Source organism: Saimiri boliviensis, chromosome Y (genome assembly GCF_048565385.1).
Source record: "Saimiri boliviensis isolate mSaiBol1 chromosome Y, mSaiBol1.pri, whole genome shotgun sequence".
Taxonomy (NCBI): domain Eukaryota; kingdom Metazoa; phylum Chordata; class Mammalia; order Primates; family Cebidae; genus Saimiri; species Saimiri boliviensis.
In genome coordinates this window covers 15,987,619-15,995,383 of record NC_133471.1, presented here as the reverse complement: position 1 = coordinate 15,995,383, position 7,765 = coordinate 15,987,619, and the positions used below count along the sequence as shown (strand labels likewise).

The 7,765-nt window shown below is 35.2% G+C and overlaps 1 pseudogene; it reads right to left on the bottom strand.

The window, feature by feature from the left end:
* Positions 1–697: 697 nt before the first annotated feature.
* LOC141582957 (RNA-binding motif protein, X chromosome-like) lies at positions 698–7,765 on the bottom strand (annotated as a pseudogene).

Genomic DNA, 7,765 nt, shown 5'->3' with positions numbered 1-7,765 from the left:
CAATCCTAGCTCACTGCAATGTCCGCCTCCTGGGTTCAAGCACTTCTCCTGACACAGCCTCCAGAGTGGCTGTGACTACAGCCATGTGCCACCATACCTGGCTGATTTTCTGTATTTTTGTTAGAGACTGGCTTTTTCCCTGCAAGTGAAGATGGTTTCAGTCTCCTGACCTGCTAGGTACACCCACCTCTTTAGGCCTCCAAAAGTGGTGGGAATACAGGTATAAACTAAAGAAACACAGCTCAGATAGGAACATGCTTCGATGTGTAGACAGATTCCAATGGAATCGTAAAAGATGTCTATTTTTCTATCAACTTAGGGGCAAATAAATGAATAAAATTGTCAACACCACAGTTTAAATTCCTATATAATCTGCTTTTAAGACTGTGTAGCAATGAAATCAGGCATTTGATATTACATGTAACATTTTATTCTGAAAATTTTTAAACGGACATTACATCAAAGCAGAATAGTTTTCAGTTCGATTAGCACTAACAGTTGTAAAATTACTTTCAAAAAATAAGTTTTTATCTTAATACCTCAAAAATATTCATGGAGAAAATGAGTATCTCCCTCTCCCCCGAAAAGCAACCTATTTCTTATGGTGGTACTCAGGTAATAATGCAAAAACAACATATTAATTTTCCATTCAACAGCAAGTTTTGGCATGAAATAATCATGATTTGTAGTATCACCTTCAGTTTCCTTTTTCAGATCGTCTTCCCCCATCATCCCCCGTAGATGTTCCGTGTCTTGACCTACGATGTGCTTCAGGAGAAGCACGGTCCTCTGTCTCCACAGAGGGTGGACACATTGGTTCTTTTCTGCCACAACGCTCACGATCACTGGAAGAGAAATCACCATGGCCCTTGAGTACTTGTCCCGACTTCTGCCATATGTATCTCGTGTATTATTGTAATCAGGGCAACTGCTTCCACTGTAAGTCTTCCTAGGCCTTTGTGCAGGTGCTGCACCACGAGAGGTCCCTGCAGGGTTAATAAAATCATAGAACTTATGTTGAAATACAGTTAAACATTTTTACTGGCATCACTAAAGCATGAATAAGATAAAGTACCATTTGGAAATACTTGCATTCATCTGTCTTTATTGACAGGATAGTATTTATTTCTGCATTTCTCAAAAGACTTTATTTAAAAGATGCATAAGAGTAGTATTTTCAAGCTTAAGGAATTATATTCTGAATTAAACACCAGTCACATTTACTGACAATTAACAGAGGCTCTAAGCTTCATACACTTCCCTAAGCTTTACACAGTTCAAAACTCTCAGTATTTAAACATGTTACATTTTTCCTTTATACTTTCCCTTTTAAAAAATCTGGTCTATTCAACATAATTCTGTACTTTAAAAATCAAACTTGGAGCCTTACTATAAGTCTGATATGAATCTCTGCTAGAACTTCTTCTACGATGTTCAGAATGATCTCCACCACGGTGCCTTCTGTAGCCATCATGATCACTAAATTAAAAAAAAAAGAAAAAAACAAAAAAAATTTGAGAGTGTCAGCATGAACTACTTAAGAAATCTATTGGACAAAACCAAAAAATGTTATAATACCTATATCCTCTAGTGAAATGTGTATCCTGTCTAGAACGATCATCATCAGGGTATGCATATTGTGTACGCATCGAAGCATGTTCCACATTGTCTCGGAAACTTCGATTACTTCTGATTGCATAAGTTGAAGAAACACATTTTAAGTTGTCAACTTCTAGTATCTAAAACATAACTTATTTACAGCTTCAATGAAATAAAGGCCAGACATATATAAAGGCCTAGGCACTTCTCCAAATACAATATGAAAATACCCAAAAGACAAGTGGATCTGGTACTCACAATTAGTTATTCAGAAAATACATTTCAAACCCCAAGTGAGATAAAATATTTCAGCCATACTTAAATGGTTATACATTTTAAAATCTTAGAAATATCAAGAGCGTGAGTGGATGGAGATAAACTGGAACCCTGAATCAATTCTCATTGGATTGGAAAATGATGCAGCTACTAAGAAGAAATGTGGTGGGGCTTCAAAAATAGAAATAAAAATTAATAAACACCAAAAGTCATCACTCATACATACCAAAAATTCAGTAACTGTACTCAAGTAAACATGTGTGCATCAAAACAGTGTAGAGGAAACACTCAAACAAAATAATGGGTTAACAGCTTATGTAAAATGTGAAGTGCTATGATGCGAATGAAACTTCAGGACATCAGGCAGAAAGAAAACAGATATAAAAGTGGAGTAGACATTGATCAAGCCCATTAACATGAAGTATGCAGAACAGGTCAGTTCACAAATGAAACAGAGTAGTGGTTATTAGCAGCTGAGAGAAAAGACAAAATGAAAGGGACTGCTTAACTGGTAAGAGACGTGTAGTTTGGAGCCATGAAAAGGTTTTGGAACTAGATGGAGATTGCACAACAGCATGTAATAAATGCCACTTAATTGTTGACCTAAAAATTTTTCATTTTCTAACGTGAATTTCATCACTAAAACAACAATAAGCTAGTTTTTCATATTTCCTTTACCTATTCTTAGTTGCATAAGCATTATCTTTTTGTGATATATGGTCACGCCTGCAGGAAAAGACTGACTTTCCGCGTGAAGAACCTCCACAATTATCTCTTTCACTTGATGTTGGTCCTGTAAATTTAATATGATGAAACATTATGTAAACAGCAGAAAACCTGAAACACTATTATTTGTTCTCTAAGACAACTGTTGCAAGATATTTCTTCAGTGACTCAATTCTTCATTCCCTAAGTCACCAGAAACCCATGACACTTTGAATACTTCTTATGGCTCTGAATTATCTCTTGATTCCTACAAGGCCAGTTCCCACAAACTTAAGACATACACTAACACTTAGGTAAAAGTTCATGGTTAATGGCTAATAACTACTAGTCGTTATTTTCTTTCTCATGTGAATTGCCTACGACTATTAATGACACAGGCAAAACACGTAAAACCATCAAAGTCTTCACTGATTGTAAAGGTTACCCGTTGGTGCTTTCTCAGCTCAAGAAAGTCAATTTACCCATGTTGTTCAGTGCATCTCTCTCACACAAATACTGCAACCCTCGAATGGCTGCATGCTATATTTACACCTAAATGTTCTCTTTGGTCTTAAAGCAGTTGGCCCTATCTTAAATGTTGAAAAATTAAAATGTACCAGTGCAGGTTTTCTAATGATGGCCAAGAATTCTTCTCCTAGCAATAAGCAGTACTATTAAAGTGCTAATTACATCATTATGCCCTTTTCAAAATAGAAAACAGTCTCTTTTAATATACTCTTCATGTGCAGCTTCTTAGACGTCAGTCTTCCACATGATGTGTGTACTGGCTAAACTTTTAATGAAAATGTGCTGACTTGTGCATTTTGAAGTCAGTAGATACCTAACTTCACTGATACTCTATTACAAAATGTAAAATTGAAAGAATCATGTATTAAATGATAAATTTTTTATATATCTACAGAAATGTGAAATCTTGTTGGAGTCAAATGTAAGAATATATGCATTTTCATACATGGCAGAGTATTATTACACTTGTTCTTAGCCAAAAGGCCGAGAAGTGATGGCAGAGCATTATTAATCTTCACCTTCAAGATTAATTGCAAACAAAAAAGACAAGAAGTTCTGCCTCTTAAAATGAAGCAAACACTGCAATTTCAAATTTAGAAAATATATCTCCCATAAAGTACATAGCTAGCGACTAAAATTCCAAACGAAATGTTAGATTTTTGATGGTTGGATAATAGATAATACAAGTTGACCAATAGGGATTTTCTTAATACATGGTCACATTTTTTTAAGTAGAAATTAATCCCTCTGTCCTACTGAATAAATCAATTTTTAAAACCATTTTCAGAAGCTGTTCCTCCAGCAAAGAAAGATACATATGAATTTGTGAAGCCAAAGTTTTGACATTTCTGAGTTACAGAATCTTTTAAGAAACTGAAGTTCTATATTCCATGAATGAAGAATAATTTATGGCAGACCTATTTACAAATTATCCATATCAAAAGTGAAATGGTTTTCATTTGTATACATGTTTACACACACACACACAAGGACACACACACACAGAGAGAGAGAGAGAGAGAGAGAGAGAGAGAGAGAGAGAGAGAGAGAAAGAGAGAAGAGAGAGAGAGAGAGAGAGAGAGAGAGAGAGAAGAAACAAACAAATATTGTTAAAATCAGTCCTCAAATACTCAGTTACTAATATCCCATTGGAAGGATTTCAAGGTTTCATGGTATTTTGATAATACAACTTATATGAAATTCTGAGATTCAAAGTAAGAAACTCTAAAGGATAATAAATGGAAACATGTTCAGCAGAAAATCTGTGGAGAACATGTAATCAAGATTCATAAACTCAATTCATTTTGAAATTTTTCTTTTTTCATTGCAAAGCGATTAAGATTTTAAAATGAGTTTCAGACATTAATCATTCTCATTATACATTTTTAGTACTTACAAATCATGTTGCTTATTCACAGTTAGTTATTTTCTGTTCATAAAAATATAAAGAAATTTGAGAAATTTCTATAATTTCAAGCTTTCTGTCTTTCAGTCCTATGCTTCCAACTTTATATTTTAAAACTTTACCCAAGCGTGCTCTATGTGAGAGATGCCAACCTCTTGTCTGTCCACTCCTTCCTCTTGCAGATCTCTGTTTTCCTGTGGGTCTTCTCTTTCCTGAAAAACGCAGTGTTCTCTACCTGCCAGCACTTTGAAAAAACGGTTTCTTGGCTTGTTCTACTTTTATTGCTTTTCTATCCAAAAACTAAAAGTATTAAGCATACCATCAGCAACGCTGCCATATTTCAACTAATCCTATTTTACAGACATTTTTACATCAACTGTATTTACGTTCTAGATGTTTTCTCCTTAACAAAGTTTCTTTTTGCTGAAATGCCAATGTTGAGAACATTGCAAAACCTGCAACAATCTCTGAGACCATGCATTATGTTAAGAAATGAACACCAATTCCATTATTCGATTTCTTGAAAATGCCTCCAGTATTAAAAATGACACCTAAAAAAGTTAAACCATCACACATTGTATGGGAGAATGTGGCCCATCTCTTCTTTACAATATACAATCTGCTTCATGTTTGCATTCACATCACATATTTAAAAGTTCCAGTGTCTTGCGGCGATATGAAAGACTGTGTCATCTGAAATCATAAGGTTATTTATTCAAAATGGTTAGTCACATTGTTCATTAGGAATTGATTCTTGAACCTGCTGCTGTGTATCACATAAAATGTCCAAATATGATTTACAGTTCTGTATCTACTCTAGTTCTCTTTCAATAAGTGGGATCCCTGTTTTGTATCTTTCGTATTTTCTTTCTTACTCATTTCTTATCTTGCCTAGAGGCATTCCTAAAAAAAGACTCTTAATGTAGTACTTCATGTTATTTCTCAGAAATGGTTTAATGTCCTAATTAAATTCACAATAACTTTCTTCGGTTTAACCTTTCCTGTAGGCCAAAGTAATGTTTGAAAACAGTTCTGCTAATCACTCTATTTAAACATTACATGGCTTTTGTTATTTGGGAAAGGATCTTAAATCCCCTCCAAGACCTGTTGCAGACAAGTAAGCAGTTCTTCCTATCTTGAGATGTCTTGTGTTATTTCTTGGCCCAGAATAGATAGTTTCCCCAGTTTTGCGCATGGTTGCTTCCTTTCTAGTGTTCCAAAGTAAGCCGCAATTTCTTAAACTGTAAGATCCCCCTGAAAACTCTAAGTACCTTCTTTATTTCCCTTCTTAACACTTATCTGCATGTAACATTTATTTTAATTTTTCCATAATAAACTATGTGAGACAAGGCAATTTGGAAAAGACATCTGCACAAATTAACCCTTCTTCAGCACAACAACTGGGGGAAAATGGCCAAACATTATATACATAAGTCAAAAGTGTCTCCATACCTAGCATGAAACCATGAACCAATCAACTATCAGCTTGTACCACACCTTATAATTTGAGAGGATAAGGGTGCATAAAAATGCACTGTCTGCTGTGTACCAGGAAATGAGCTAGAAAGAAGACAAATAAAATCAACTCGAAAAATTAAAAATGCACTAGAGACAATTTAATGATCAACTGATTGATACATGGTACGGTGAGCACAAAATTCCTATAATAGACACTGAGTAAAAAAAAAATAGAAAATCTAAGTTGTTCTTAAAGGATAAATTGCCATTTCCTCAACGTTTACATGGCAGAACAATACTCAGATGGTCCAGAAAAACACATTGAGGATGGCATCAAGTATAGCAGGAACTAAAAACAGATTGGGATAACGTTATAAAGAAAAAAGCCCCAGGGCATTTCCAATGCAATGATCTTGATGGCAACATAATGGAATTCAGTAGGAAAGAGAATTGCATAAAAATTTAAAGCTGTAACAAATACACAGTCTCTAGAATTTAACACTCCACAGGACAAGATACTATTGTTTGGATCAAAGCAAGTCCTAGAACACACTGGAAAAATTAATAAGGAGGTATGCACGTTACCTAGTAACTAGGTATGCATGTCACACTGGTTATAGGAGAAAAAATAATCTTCTTAGGAGAAGGGTGCAAGGATGGGGCAAACCTGAACAGTTACTTGTTCTGTTGTCCAACTTCCATGTTCTTGTATTATTTTCTATTTTCAAGTACTTAACACTTCCTTAAATGGAAAGGTCTGTTTAATGAACTTTCTCAAGAATGTATTTTCAGAAAATGGGAGAGGATTGTTCCTTCTTGTGAATCTGTCTAGATGTCTTTCCACAGTTTCTCTGTGCTATAGACGTTTTACTATGAATTGGATGTAATTCCATTAATAGCCATTTGATAACCATGACTTATTTTTCTCATTTCCATGAGAGTTCCTTCTAAGTTTCAAAGCTGTTCAAAAGCTTTGAAAACATATTAACACTAATATTGAAATAAAGACATACAAATTGGATTACCATAAGGTTAATTTATATAATGTTCATTCCGATATCCTTCCAACTACACTTGCATTTATATGTCCAAGTAAGAGGATCCCTAAACCATGTCCATTCATATGTCATTATACTATTTTCAAAGTGTCTAGTACTAAAAAGACCTAGAGATGCTGTTAATTGAAGAACAGAGTTAGAATAGCACTAGTAAGGCAAACTTACCTTTCCATTCAAATCTCTGGTAGCATGCTCAGCAACTGCACAGTTCTCAAAAGCAATGAACGCAAAGCATCTGCACTTCCTGCTTCGATATTTCAAGAAAAGAACTAAAATATATGAAAACCTTTTCATTTATATAATGGACTTTCGACAGTACTAGCTATCTGAATGTTTCATCAATAAACAAGCAAATTGCACTTCACATCCTTACTATGATTCTTAACACTACGTCACACCTACAGACAGCTTATTTCATTTCATTTCATTCCCCACCACCAAACAAATTTACTTTTGCTTGTATTATAATAAGCTAGCTTGTGTTGGCCTAACTGACTCCATCTTAGCCGTGAGCCTGACATGCTCCATTTAGCTTCTCTCTCCCTGCCTCAGCCCCCTCCAGTGCATTCCTGGGTCACACTGCATTCAAAGCTTTGAATGCTTAAGAGTGGTTCACACTGTTCCCAGTACCTGTAACCATTGTAACCACCTCCTGCTTGGCAAGTCTACCTGCTACTGTCAGTACCCTCCTCCGTGACTCAGTGTACGGAAAGTTGCCCCTGCTACCTCCCTCCAT